The following is a 16091-nucleotide window of genomic DNA, read 5'->3' on the forward strand; positions in this document are numbered from 1 at the left end:
TTTTCCATGTTGTCATGATTATAGTTACGGAGACTATTCTGGTTTGACTCATCAACTATTTTATCTCCTGCTCTTTCCAAAACTATCCGACTTGGACCATCTACTAGACTTCCGTCATACAACAAGCAAGGGAAAGGATAGGATTTGCCTCCTGGCAGCCTGGCTTCAGCCTCCAAGCCTTTGACTGTTAGGATCTATGGCTTCTCAGCTCAGGGGAAACAAACTTAAAATAGCATCCTGAGATATGTATCAATATAATCTGTTAAATCAGAATAATAACTGTACACATTTTGTGTGTGTGCTCAGTTGTGTTTGACTCTTTGTGACCCCATGGACTGTAGCCAGCTAGGCTCCTCTAACCATGGGATTTCCCGGGCAAGAATATTTAAGTAAGCTGCCATTTCCTACTTCAGAGAATCTTCTCAACCCAGGAATTGCACCCACATCTCTGGCGTCTTCTGCAGTGGCAGGCAGATTACTACTGCAGCACCTTGAAAGTGTACATATCCCATAACATTATATTAAGGGTTATATCAATCAATGCATAAAAGCATTTAAGCATTTATAACGGGGCCTGGTATAGGCACTGTATACTGGTTTACTATCAAAATTCTGACAGACCCTGAAACCTAACCATTTCTTACTTTTATAATTTTTTTTTTTGCTTCAATATTGGTTTGAAGTAGCTGTTAGTACCTCTAATATTGATTCCTGACTATAACAAAAAATATTCTAAGAAGTTCAAAATCATGCTTCTCACTATAATAGCTTTTAACAACTTCATATGAATTCATCCAATCATCTATCCATTTTGGTATGCATTTGTTAATTGTCTTTTGTAAGATGTACTTGGTATCACAGATAAACAGATAAAAAGTGTCTATTTGAAAGCTCTGGTGTCTACAGAGTTATAAAATTGTTTTTTCAGTTTCAAATATGAGAATGAACAGTAGGGTCATGAAAGGATGAATAACTGTCTTTTAGAAAATTCTAAGGTCTCCAGGGTTACGTACTTCTTGTGTTCACCCTATCTAATGGGTGTCTATCTAATGGTCAGTGTCTACTGGGAGAACATATTTTTCTGTATATTTTACATCCTATGTGTCTGTCTTTGAGACTGCTTGATTTTTGACCGGGTTTATTTTACTTTGATTTCAGCGGCAACATAGGCCAGTGAATTACAGGCATTAGTCAAGGATTATCAACAGTCTTTAGCTGGTAGGTTAAAATTAGATGTTCTTTCAGGAATAATCAGGCTGGTCTTTAAATTCAGTGTTCAAACCAGAAACCTACACCAACTGAATATGTATTACCTACTAGATATTTGAAAGTGAGAAAAGTTAACATCATTTATTATTCATATAACTTCTATCTTCAGACAATGATGTAAATTTTAAAATTAATAGAAAATATCAATAATGAAAATTCAGGCAATGGTAAAAAAAATCACATAAATGATATTATTTTCAAAGTGACTATAATGGCTATAAAATACCAGGAGAATGAAAAAGACATACAAGGATAAAATCTTAAAATATAATGTAATTATTATTGTGGGTATTTTTCAGACAAGAATCTAAAACTTACACTTTTATAAGTTAGAAAATTCAGACTCAGTCTAAATGGATTCTCCAGTGATTTTGGTATTAAAATATTAATAATTATGCTTTATTACTCTTTCTAGTCATTACCTATCTAAAGGTAATCATTATGCAGATTTCTGTTACCACAAGTCAGTATTGCCTGATTTTTATTATTACAGAGATGGAAATTTATACAATATTCGTTGTCTGTGTCTGACTACATTGGCTGCACAAGATAATTGTGAGGTCATTTCATTTACCTGGAGCAAGTGTTATTCTTTCATTTTTGCTGCAGAGAAATCAATTACAGTTGATTCTCATTGTTTGCTGATTCTGTATTAAAACTCACCTACTCTCTTGAATTTATTTAGAACCACAAAACCAGTACTTATGGTATTTTGCAGTCATTCAGGGACTTGTGCAGAGTGGTGAGAAATATGTGACCAGATGGACATACATGTTTCCAGCTCAGGTTGGACAAGGAGACACTTGGTACATATATATAATGGAATATTTCTCAGCCACAAAAAAGTAAAACATTGGGTCATTTGTGTAGATATAAATGGACTTAGAGACTGTCATACAGAGTGAAGTAAGTCAGAAAAAGAAAAAAAAAGTCATATATTAATAAATCTATGTGGAAAGCAGAAAAGTCATACAGATAATCTTATTTGCAAATCAGAAATAAAGACACAGACATAAAGAAAAAAATATATGGACACCAAGGGGGAAAAGAGGTGTGAGATGAATTGGGAAATTGGGATTAATATATATATACACACTGATACTATGTATAAAATAGGGAACGAATGAGAACCTACTGTATGGTACAGGAAACTCAGTGCTCTGTGGTGACATAAACGGGAGGGGAATTGAGAAAAAGAGGAGATATATGTATGTTTATAGTTTATACACTTTGTTATGTAGTGGAAACTAGCTCTGCATTGTAAAGCAGCTATGTGGTGGTTTAGTCGCTAAGGCGTGTCCTACCCTTGTGACCCCATGGATTGTAACCTGCCAGCTTCTTCTGTCCATGGGATTTTCCAGGCAAGAATACTGGAGTATTCCCTTCTCCGGGGGAAAAGTAAAGCAGCTATACTCTAATAAAAATTAATTAAATATATATTTTTATTAGAGTATAGCTGCTTTATATATATATATATATATATATATATATATATATATATATCAGACTCTATTTATACACTAACATAGAAAGGATGAATTCTAGAAGGAGAAAACAGAAAGAAACAGGAAAATCTGATAATATACCAAATAGAAAGAAATGGGTAAAGTTGATAATATACCATATATTATTATATATCATAATATACATATACCTTATTTTATTATTTATTGTACAATTTATTTAAAAATACTCTAAATTCTCAGATTTAGAAAGGGCAATGAAACTTAAATAGAGAAAAATCAATACCTAAATATATTGACATGAAACAATTAAACATAAAATCAAAGTAAGATCTAAAAATGGTAGATGAATTACTATGAGAATAGTAGCAATTTTTCTCAATAGCTATAATGAACACCAAAAGAAAGTGAAAAAATATTATTAAAGGATGAAGTGGAAATAAAATATACTCTGATATTATATGGTCAGTAGAAAAATTTTATCAACAAAATAAAGTTATATAAAGTTGAAACTATTCATTGTAAGAATAAGGAAAATAAACTAAGCTATTAAATATGATATATAGTGAGCAAGTAAATTGGTAAACATAGGATCTATTAAAATATTAACTGTCAGTAATAATGGTATTCCCTGAATTTAAGGTCAACATTTTTAAGAGTGAAAACACAGGACTAAAATAGCAAAAAAACAAAAAAGGTGTTTAAATAGTGTACAAAAACATGTAAGTGGGGGGAAGGGTTGATATTATTTATATTAAGATTTCTTGTATTATGTAAGACTGGAAATAATTACTAATTAGTATGCATATGTTAAATATGTGTTTAATATTTCAAGAAAGTATGTGTTAAATATTGTATCTGTCTATGAAAAAATAAAAATAAATGCACAACCTACTCATAAATATAATAGGAAAAGAAGAAATAAGGAAGAGAAAATATAAAACTGAAAAATTAAGCCAAAATTTTAAACAAAATTATAGAAAACAAATGAGGGGGGCAATGATTCCAAAAAATAAAACAAAAGATATACAGACATTACTGTATATAAAATAGATAATTAACAAGAACCTGGTATATAACACAGAGAAGTCTGCTTAATACGCTGTAATGACCTATAGGGGAATAGAATCTAAATTAGAATGGAATTCACCTTCTAAAGAGGTTCACAGACTGAAATTATAAATTGTTGAAAACAGGAGAATTTAAACAAACTCAAAGATAGAAAATTTGAATTTGTTTAAAAGATATATTATATAATATAATCTATCATATATATATATATATATAAACAGTTATATATATATAACTGAGTTACTGTGCTGTATAGCAGAAACTAACACAACATTGTAAATCAACTATACTCAAACAAAAATTAATTAAAAGCAAAAACAAAAAAAATTATAGAATAAAATCAAATATGTATATAATTATAATAACAGAGGATGGAATAAAATAACTAGCTTATAATAAAAAATAATAAACTGAATAGTGAATATCTAATAATATGTATATTAAAATAGATACACTTCCAAAATGAAAAAAAAGAGTCCCAGGTGATGCAGGCATAAACTAACAGCAAAACATAAAAGCTGATGTAACAATATTAACATCAGGTTTCAAAAAGGGACTATAAGGCACAAAGTGTTTAGTTAAAGCAAGTTACTTAATGAGTTAAAAAGTTGACTAAAAAATTAAAAATAGGAAAACATATATGATTGCTTACAATTTTGTAAAGTGATTATTACCATATTACTAGAAAAAATTGACATATGATCAAAGTGAGAAATATTTGATAAATCAACAGACAAAAGTAATATTATATGCAAATTGAACGTAATGACTATTCTTAAACTAACAGATATATTATTAACTTTTGCATACAAGTGATTAAATATGCCTTATTACTAAATATTTCACTTTCTATGCATTTTCACTGTCATTTCATATCACCATTCAGGCTGATACAATTTAAATAAATAAAAAACAGACAAAAATACAGCAAACTGCATTATTTATAAATAAAAGAAATTTATTTCTCAAGTTTCTAAGTGTGGAAATTCCAAGATCAAGGTGCAAGCATGATAGTGATCTGGTGAGGGCCCTATTCCGCATTCAGAGCTGGTTCAAAGCCCTGGCATGCTGCAGTCCATGGGGTTGTAAACAGTTGAACATGACTTAGTGGCTTAGTGGCTGAACAACAGGCAACATTCTTTTACAAAAGATGCAGAGCCAGCATGACTAACCACAGTGAAAGGAACAGATGTAATATGGAGTCTGATTTTTTTCCTATTAAAAATTCCTTCCTGGGAAGAGGAAGTGTAAAACAGTAGCTACAATGATTTGGGATATTCTGAACAGATCTATTCTATAGAAAGGTGAAGGTGGATAAGAAAGCTGTGGTACATATACACAATAGAGTATTACTCAGCCATTAAAAAGAATACATTTGAACCAGTTCTAATGAGGTGGATGAAACTGGAGCCTATTATACAGAGTGAAGTAAGCCAGAAAGAAAAACACCAATATAGTATATTAATGCATATATATGGAATTTAGAAAGATGGTAATGACAACCCTGTATGCAAGACAGCAAAAGAGACACAGATGTATAGAATAGTCTTTTGGACTCTGTGGGGGGGTATGATTTGGGAGAATGGCATTAAAACATGCATAATATCATATAAGAAATGAATTGCCAGTCCAGGTTCAATGCAGGATACAGGAAGCTTAGGGCTGGTGCACTGGGATGACCCAGAGGGATGGTACGGGGAGGGAGATGGGAGGGGGGTTCAGGATGGGGAACACATGTACACCCGTGGTGGATGCATGTTGATGTATGGCAAAACCAATACAATATTGTAAAGTAAAAAAAAAATAATAATAATAATAATTAAAAAAGAAAGGTGAAGTCGCTCAGTCATGTCTGACTTTTGCGACCCTGTGGGCTGTAGCCTACCAGGCTTCTCCGTCCATGGGATTCTCCAGGCAAGAATACTGGAGTGGGTTACCATTTCCTTCTCCAGGGGATCTTCCCGACCCAGGGATCGAACCTGGGTCTCCAGCATTGGAGGCAGAAGCTTTAACCTCTGAGCCACCAGGAAAGCCCATAGAAAGGTAGAGGCTACCTTAATACAGGGAATGAAGATTTCCATACAGAGTATGTTCAATCTATCCTTATTTCTGATAAGACACTACTTTTTGAGGCATATTGTTGACTAAAATATCAACCTAAAATTTTAGATATATATCCCATAAATTATCTTTTAAACAAATTCAAATTTTCTATCTTTGAGTTTGTTTAAATTCTCTGTTTTCAACAATTTATAATTTCAGTCTGTGAACCTCTTTAGAAGGTGAATTCCATAAGTCTTCTGACTGCTTGGTGAAATAACACATCCTTATATTTGTTTAACATGACCTTAGAGTATGTGAATTTTAGTCCTCAAAAGAACATGTTTAAAGATGAATTAGGAATATCCTAATGACTCTACTTTTATACTGGAAAATATATCATCTCTTAGAATTCTGAACTCTCTCAAGGCTTTTCTTAATTTAATAAATGACATGTAAATAATAGATTTAATAGACATAGACATTGAAATGTCTGTTTATAAATTAATAATCCAAGTAATTCAAGTTTTAAAACCAGTCAAAGAAATCGTATTTGTAGTTACTTCAAAAACTGAAAGTGAATAGCTTTATTGGTGATTTAAATCTTTATTTACATCCAGGAGCAGAGTGCGTTCAACTGCAAGTAGTGAAGTTAATCTTGTAAAAAGTAAAGCACCTTTGTCAATTTGACCTCTTTTGTCTCCTAATGAAGTTATCCTTCCTGATTCTGTGCTATATTTCTGTTGATTTCTTTTGTTCTAACCTGAGTATACTATACAGTGGCAACTAAGAATAATAATTATAATCAAGTTTTAGTTAATCCCCTCCCAAACATGATAGAAACTACTATAGAATTTTTTATAGAATGCACAGAGTGATGTGAGAGTGAAGTCCAAATCAAATTGTCTTACTTTCAAAAAGGAAAGTAAGAAAAATAACACTACACTTATTTAAATTCAATATTCCAAGTTTTGTTTTTCAGTTCTAGTGTTTGATACTGACTTTCTCTAAGAAATCATAATTTCTGAGTTTTTCTTTATTTCTTTTGTATTTAACTTTGTAAATTGGTAATTAAATATGTAATCTTAGGAAGAAATGTTTAAAAAACTTGAACAATATTGCTACATTTTATTGTTAAAATGACAAATATTTTCTTGACAACATATGTTTTTAGAAACTTCATGATAAATTCTTACCGTGGAGGTATGTTAATTTTCAGTGTTTACATTAATATCATTTCTACCTGCAGCTTAAAAATGAAAGCTCACAAATTCTTAAAGGAATCTATAACCTTGGTATTGCTTTAAACGTCAAATGTTTATTGCTTCTCTCATTAATAATTTTTGTAAGAATGGCATGCAGGTGTTTTCTTGCATAAAAGATTAACTAGTAAACTGACCTCATTTTGTGTTCTGTGGAACAAAATCAGGTTCTGCTTGGATGCAGATGTGGCTTATTGTAACACCTCGGGTATTCTTAAGTGTCATCAGCAGTCTCCTCTAGCTGTTAGCACATTATCCTGAGAATCTACATCATTAGTTTAAATTAAGTTCACTTAATTAGCCAGCTGGTACTCTCCTTGTCAGACTGATAAACAAGCTGTGCTTCACTGTTCCTACATGTCAAGGCTAAACTCCAAGTTCTGTGTATCTTTGTTGCTATCCTCAGAACTTCACTCTGACTAAACATGCCATCTTTATAGAAGTTGATACAACTGGAGCATAACCAATAGAGCATCAGTTTTAAATTATCTGTAATAGGTGCACCCCTTCAAGAAGTACTGATAAATGTGTATCTCACTAGGTATGTTGGAAGTATGAGGGAGTTAAAGTTTATAGATATGCAAAGAGAAAAACCTTCATACTTTGAGTAAATTGTATCCTATTCGATGTTTGAAACAATGTTTTAAAATATTAAAGAAAAATATTACCAATATGTTTATAAAACTACAAGTAAAGCTGTTTGTTATTGCGTTGTGTAGTATATTCTACACATTTTTTTACAAAGGAATAGGATAAGAAGTTACTTCATCATGATAATATAACAATCTGAAAAGGTGCTTACATGGGAAATTATGAAATATGGATTTTAGGATCTGTATATGTAGATAGCTACTGTTAATTAATTACAATAATGATTTTAAAGATGTTTCTGAATATGTCTAATAAGTCAATAAATCTTTGAAAGAAGGATTTTGGTGGCTTAATTATCTGAATGTCAGCAAGACAAGCAAAGGCTGCTGTATACACCAAAGAATGGTGTTTGTGGGATGAGAGAGAAATTTCCAACATATAGTGTTAGAAAATTTTATTTAAACGAAGTCCCACAGAACCGTTCAACAGATTAAAAGTGATCCCCTTTGTTCTATAATGGTGGTGGGGGTTGAATCACGTGCTGCACATACACGTGCTTAGAAATCTCATTTCTAAGCTTCTAAAGGCAAAGTTTGATAACAGTTATTCTAGCAAAATAATGTTGATCAGCAAATGCAAACTATAATAAGTAATCCTTGAACATTCTATGTGCATAAGTTAATCTTGAAGTGAAAGATAAGCATATGTGTAATCCTTTTTCCCAATCTTATATTTCTGAACATTATATTCTGAATTTTATTTTTTATGAGATATGCTTGGTGGCTGCAGAAACAAACGAAAAACATATATATATATCAATGGTCTCCAAATGGAGTATATACAACAAAAAAGCACTGAGAGATGAATAGATGGGAAGGGAATCCCAGGACATTTTTTATATTATTTAAACTAAAAAAAGAATCATATTATTTTTAAAAAATATTTAATAAATGGAATAATATTGGAGACCTCCATTCATCTGTATTTTGGATGGTGGGTATGAGGGTACTTGGCAGGAAAATGGGAGTTTTACAGTTGGAAAGAGTGGACGTTGGTTGTTGTTTTAGTCACTAGGTCATGTCTGACTCTATTTGCAACTCCTTGCAGTTGCAAGGCTCCTTGGAGCCCTCCAGGGTCCTCTGTCCATGGGAATTCCACAGTAAGACTCCTGGACTGGGTTGCCATTTCCTTCTCTAGGGGATCTTCCCACCCAGATAGAACTCATGTCTCTTGCATTGGCAGGCAGATTCTTTACCACTAAGCCACCTGGATGATGAGCATGAGAGCATTTGAGAGGAAAGTGAGAGTTTTATAGTTTGGAGGGATGGACATTGGTACAATGAGTTTATTTGGTTTATTTTTATCTATACAAATGAGATAGCATAGTGCACACATCAACAGACAGACTGTCATGAAGTTTAAAAAATTTGCATTTGTAATATATTTAGAGAAAAGCTTTGTTCATAACAAATCTTGTTAAGCATAAATACTATAAAACAATAAAAATGATTAAATTATTATGCTATTGGGCATGATGTTCAATTTTGCCAATTACTTTTCCCAGTGAAGTAGATGTTGTTGTTCAGTTGCTCAGTCATGTCCAACTCTTTGTGACCCTATGGACTGTAGCACACCAGGCTTCCCTGTCCTTCACCATCTCCTGGAGCTTGCTCAAACTCATGTCCATTGTGTTGATGATTCCATTTTCTCATTTCATCCTCTGTTGTCTGCTTCTCCTCCTGCCTTCAGTCTTTCTCAGCACCAGGTTCTTTTCTAATGAGTTGGCTCTTTGCATTAGGTGGCCAAAGTATTGAAGCTTCACCTTCAGCAATAGTCCTTCCAATGAATATTCAGGACTGATTTCCTTTAGGATTGACTGGTTGGATCTCCTTGCAGACTAAGGGACTCTCAAGAGTCTTCTCCAACACCACAGTTCAAAAGAATCAATTCTTCAGTGCTCAACCTACTTTATGGTCCAACTCTCACATCCATACATAACTACTGGAAAAAACATAGCTTTGACTATATGAACATTGGTTGGCAAATTAATGTCTCTGCTTTTTAATATGTTGCCTATGTTTGTCATAGCTTTTATTCCAAGGACCAAGCATCTTTTATTTTCATGGCTGCAGTCACCATCTGCAGTGAATCTGGAGTCCAAGAAAATAAAATCTGTCATTGTTTCCATTGTTTCCCCATCTATTTGCCATGAAGTGATGGGACCAGATGCCATGATCTTCATTTTTTGAATGTTGAGTTTTAAGCAAGCTTTTTACTCTCCTCTTTCACTTTTACCGAGTCTCTTTTGTTCCTTTTTGCTTTCTGCCATAAGGGTGGTATAATCTGCATGTCTGAGATTATTGATATTTCTTCCGACAATCTTGATTCCAGCTTGTGCTTCATCCAGCTGGCATTTTGCATGATATACTCTGCATATTACTTAAATAAGCAGGGTGACACTATGCATCCTTGATGTACTTCTTTATCAATTTTGAACCAGTCCATTGTTCCATGTCCTCTTCTAACTGTTGCTTCTTGACCCACATACAGGATTCTCAGAAGGCAGGTAAGGTGGTATATGAAGACCCACAAGACCTTCCAGAACTGACACAGAAAAAAAAAAAAAAAAAGCCCTTTTCATCATAGGGGACTGGAATTCAAAAGTAGGAAGTCAAGAGATACCTGGAGTAACAGGCTAGTTCGGCCATGGAGTACAAAATGAAACAGGGCAGAGGCAAAAAGAGTTTTGACAAGAGAATGCACTGGTCATAGCAAACACCCCCTTTCAACAACACAGGAGCTGACTCTACACATGGACATCACCAGATGGTCGACACCAAAATCAGATTGATTATATTCTTTGCAGCCAAAGATGGAGTTGCTCTATGCAGTCAGTAAAAACAAGACCAGGAGCTGACTGCAGCTCAGATCATGAACTCCTTATTACCAAATTCATACTTAAATTGAAGAATATAGAGAAAACCACTAGGCCATTCAGGTATGACCTAAATCAAATCCCTTACTATTATACAGTGGAAGTGACAAGTAGATTCAAGGGATTAGATCTGATAGAGTGCCTGAAAAACTATGGGGGGAGATTCCTAACATTATACAGGAGGAGGTGCTTAAAACTATCCCCAAGAAAAAGAAATGCAAAAAGGCAAAATGGTTGTCTGAGGAGGCCTTACAAATAGCTGTGAAAAGAAGAGACATGAAAGGCAAATGAGAAAAGGAAAGATATACTCATCTGAATGTAGATTTCCAAAAAAAAAAAAAAAAACCAGCAAGGAGAGATATGAAAGACTTCCCAAGTGATCAATGCGAAGAAATATAGGAAAACAGTAGAATGGGAAAGGCTAGAGATCTCTTTAACAAAATTAGAGACACCAAGGGAACATTTCATGAAGAGATGGAGACAATATAGGACAGAAACAGTATGGACCTAACAGAAGCAGAGAATATTAAGAAGAGGTGGCAAGAATACACAGAAGAACTATACAAAACAGATCTCAATGATCCAGATAACCATGATGGTGTGATCACTCAGCTAGAGCCAGACATTCTGGATCGTGAAGTCAAGTGGGGCTTAGGAAGCATCACTATGAACAAAGCTAGTGGAGGTGATAGAATTTCAGCTGAACTATTTTTAAATCCTAAAAGATGATGCTGTGAAGATGCAGCCCTCAATATGCCAGCAAATAAGGAAAACTCAGTAGTGGGCACAGAACTGGTAAAGGTCAGCTTTCATCCCAATCCCAGAGAAAGGCAATGCCAAAGAATGTTCAACTACTGCCCAATTGCACTCATCACATATGCTAGGAAAATAATGCTCAAAATTCTCCAAGCTAGGCTCAAAAGTATGTGAACTGAGAAATTCCAGATATTCAAGCTGGAATAAAAAGTCAGAGGAATCAGAGATCAAATTGCCAGCACCAATTGGATCATAGAAAAAGCAAAAGTATTCCAGAAAAACATCTGCTTCATTGACTATGCTAAAGCCTTTGTGTTGATCACAAGAGATTGTGGAAAATTCTTCAAGAGATGGCAATACCAGACCACCTTACCTGCCTATTGCAAAGTAGATATAATGGTACATTAATTATATATTGAGTACTACTATTTACAAGGTATTATTCTAAGTGCAAGAGGTGATATCACATAGCTAAACAAACCGAAAAGGCCTGCCTTCCTGGAGCCTAGACCCCAGTGGATGGAGACAGACAAAAGAAGATTATATGTAAATTCTACAATATGGGAAGTGGTCAGTGTTATTGGAAAAGATAAAGCAGCAGAACAAGGCAGGTGGGATTGGGAAAGTTAAGGACAGAGGGCAGGGTGGCCATGGATGGCCTCACCTACAAGGTGAGTTCTCAACCAAGGTGTACAGGAAGCAGACACTTGGTTATCTGGGAAAGACTGGTTCTGGGGGAAAAGTCCTCCAAATGGGAGTAGTGTGACTGACTGACATGTTGGATGAACAGCAAAGTGGCCGGAGCATCTAGATCAGAGACCTGGGCAGGAATGAGGGGCAGTGTGGGAAGTGAGGGGTCTGAGAAAGAAGACTGGAGTGACAAGTCATTATAAGGACATCTGGCTTTTACTCTGGGGGAAATGAGGTGACTTCATAGTATTTTGGCCAAACTGGTGCCATGATCCATCTAATAATCACCAAAAACGAACAAACAAAAAGCAGCAGCAAAAAACCGAGGTCACTCCGATAAATCTATTCGGATTGTGACAAGTAGAAAATTAAAAGGTGGAAATCCTGAGGTGAGGTTGGAGATGGTAGAGGCTCCCTGTGCGGTCAGAGCAGGGCAGGAGCTGCAAAGGTTCAGTCTTTGGAAGGCAGACCAGCCAGGTCCTGGTGACAGGAAGTAGGGGAGAATGACAGTCAAGGATAATAGAATCTGTAGAATTTTCTTTAAAACTGTGAAAAAACGAACGGCTTTACAACACAAAGGCTTACAGGCTTAATTGTGGCAAGAATTTTTAAGTGTCAAATATAGAGCTGTTCTTTTACAAAAGCTAATGGTCTAAACTGACTGATGGTTTAAGTAATTTCCAAAGAAGACTAGCAAATAATTTATAAAATCCAACACCTGTAATTTATCCTTTCAAAGGTTGGCCATATAAGTAGGAAAATATCAGTTTTTTGACTGAAAATTGGGTTATCATAAGATTATCCTGAATACAGTTGTTTGGAAATATTTTTGTCATGGTTGTATGATTTCATTGCTGAAAACCATGTCAACGTTTCCTCTGTAAAATGGGTTATATCTGCACATTTGAAAATTGTAAATAGATTTTTCCTAGGAGTTAAACACCTTCCAAATATAGTAGTCAGAATTATTTTTCATTTTTATCTGAATGTCTTTTTTAGTTCTGGTGAGCTTTTATAACCAAAAAGCAAAATAATCTGAATTTAATACCAAACCTGTGAAATGCTGCAAACAAAAATTGTTCACACATTTTGGAGGGCATTGAATAAACATCTTTCAAATTCTGAAGTTGCTTTGAAAATTTATATTTTCTTCCTTCAGAAACATTTATCTTATTTGAAGGAGATTAATCGTGAACAACTTCTGACACCTCCTAGAACATATTCTCATAAGTTAACTTTTAAAAATAGTCTCTGCTTGCCATTTATAAAAGAAAATGTTCATAGTTTAAGGCTCAGTGAAAGCATCACCTCCTATTCTCCCTCATCCTGTTCTTAAATCTTCCTTTGATCTTCCACAGCAATTGCCCGTATTTTTATTAACTAGATATGCATCTAGTTATTTTAAGTTCTTCTACCCTATCACCTATAAACTCTTCCAGGACTAAGACTGTGATGATTAATTATTAAATTATTAAAGAATTATCAAATTCTTTATTTGCTAAATAAAGGCATTACATCTCTAAAACACTGTGATGCTGCCATGTACTTTAATACAGTTAGTTTAATACAGTTAGTTTTTTCTAATAGTAGTAGCAGTGGTATTTTTATAATGTTTAACACTCACCAGACTTACCTGGGCACTTTATACTTACCACCTTACCTGATATTTACAGGAACCCTTTGAAGTAGGTGTTATTGTTGTCTCCATTTTATTATAGAGGAAACTGAACCACAGTAAGTTTAGTGACTTCCCAAAGTGTTATTTTCATTATTGTTATTTCAGTTTAAATGAAGACACTAAAATTTGAGATCAGTTTCAGAATACATGTTCATAACCATGGTGTATAGGGCTTCCCAGGTGGGACTAATGGTAAAGTATCTGCCTATCAGTGCAGGAGACATAAAAGACGTGGATCCGATCTCTGGGATGGGAAGATCCTCTGGAGGAGGGCATAGCAACTCACTCTAGTATTCTTGTCTGGAGAATCCCAGACAGAGGAGCCTGGTGTCTAGAGTCCCTAGGGTCTCAAAGAGTAGGACATGACTGAAGCGACTTGGCACCCAGGCAAACATGGTGTATACTGCCTCTTGATGCTTTTCCCCTGGGATTATATTGCTTATACAAATGCTACTGCATATACTTGGGCCCTGTGAGTTTCTCATCTTCCAAAAAAGAAAAAAATAAAAAAGAATATTTCCTGTCCATGAAGCATAAATAGGAAGGCAACCTATCCAATCTAGACATTGTCAGGAATGAAACTTGTCAACAAGAGGGGCTGCTCTTTCACAGGTAGGGAGGTCCCCACTTAGGGAAAGAACACAGACCCAAATACCAGGTCTGCTGATCACTTGCTCAATGACTACTGGAGAGACAAATGTCTCAGTTTTCTTATCCATTTCATGGGGATATTAACAGAACTATGTTAAGTATGGACTGTATGTTAATGTGGATATTAACTATGGACTGTGCTATTATACACTTTGTTGTTGCTTAATCTCTAAGTCATGTCCGACTCTGAGTTCCTATGGACTGTAGCCCGCCACGCTCCTCTATCCAGGGAATCTTCCTGAACCAGGGATTGAATCCATATCTCCTGCATTGGCAGGCGTATTCTTTACCGCTGAGCCACCAGAGAAGCTCACTATACCCTTTAAAAGATAACATTTATGAATGGCCAGGTGAAAAGAAAAGAAACTTACACGAGCTGGCAAACTAAAAATTTTTATTCAGATTGTTTCCTACTACATAAAAGCTAGCTAACAATCTTTGCTATTTTTATAACTGTATCTTAAGAATTGAATAACAATGAGGTCTTTCTTATTGTGGTATTGTTGCCTGTTGAACTATTTCAGGCTTCCCTCACAGCTCAGTTGGTAAAAGCCTAAATATTCTTCCAATTTAAGTTACATGTAAAGTAGTCTGACTATTAATCATACATAGATCAAATTTAACGTATAAAGGGAAAATATGAAAAATCAAAGGAATCTTGCTTTCATGCTTAGTTGCTCAGTCATGTCCAACTCTTTGTGACCTCATGGACTGTAACCCATCAGGCTCCTCTGTCTATGTGATTTCCCAGACAAGAATACTGGAGTGGGTTGCCATTTCCTCCCCAAAGGATCTTCCCAACCCAAGGATCAAAATTGTGCTGTCTGTGTTTCCTGCATTGCAGGTGGATTCTTTACCCGCTGAGCTATACTAGCATAAAATGGAGTGTGAAGTCTTTAGAAGTTGAGGATTAATATTCTCAAATGACAACATTCAAAGCAGGAAGAAAAGAAAAGTGTGATGCATGGAAGTCTCCTCCTGCTATTGTCTCTTTCCATGGAAATGCTTTATTTTCAGAAATCATTCATCATCTTAACTAAGATATGCCATGTGACCACTCCTCATCTCTAGGAAGACTGGGAAAATTCACACTTCTCAAAGGGGAATAAGCTTAGTCATTGACTTGAATCTCTGCTGCTTTCCAAGGGGACTACCTTCCCTGACAACATCGATGCCCACCTGAAACCAAAGTATTTTAATAGCTCTGTTAGCTAGAAAAAAAGAGCTGAAGACACTAACACAGAAATGTTTAAACAGGTCTTTTCAGAAATCCAATAATTACTTCAATGTATTGAGAATTTTAAATAGCTAAAATACAGGCCAACATTTTAGAAAAGAAATACATCAGTAAAACCAAGTTGCTGTTGTGATAGTTAAAATATGAGTCTCTATATACTCAACAATTATAGTTTACTTTTAGCCCATTAAGAAGAGGATTACATTATGAACTAACTTGGAAAATTCTCTAAGGTCATTCAATAGAGCTCTGGGGAAAAAAATGCTTTCAATATCGGATAAGGGTTGTTGTATTGAATACAATTTGTTTTATGTATTATGTTAGAAAATATGTAACTATTATAGGAAATTACTGAAGTGGAGTGTTAGGTTATAATATCAATAGCCTGGAATTAAGGTGAGTGAAATAACTTCCTGGCAGCAATTTATGTTTTGGAAGTTGTGTTTTC

The 16091-nt window shown here is 34.6% G+C and overlaps 1 protein-coding gene and 1 non-coding gene across 5 annotated transcripts in view; one reads left to right on the forward strand and one right to left on the reverse strand.

The window, feature by feature from the left end:
* Positions 1–16091, forward strand: part of FSTL5 (follistatin like 5) — a 935726-nt gene that overhangs the window by 851532 nt on the left and 68103 nt on the right. The window lies entirely within an intron of this gene.
* TRNAW-CCA (transfer RNA tryptophan (anticodon CCA)) lies at positions 5761–5833 on the reverse strand. Its single transcript has one exon. It is a non-coding gene; the product is annotated as a tRNA-Trp (tRNA).

This window comes from Bos indicus, chromosome 17, assembly GCF_029378745.1.
Source record: "Bos indicus isolate NIAB-ARS_2022 breed Sahiwal x Tharparkar chromosome 17, NIAB-ARS_B.indTharparkar_mat_pri_1.0, whole genome shotgun sequence".
In the NCBI taxonomy this organism is placed as follows: Eukaryota; Metazoa; Chordata; class Mammalia; order Artiodactyla; family Bovidae; genus Bos; species Bos indicus.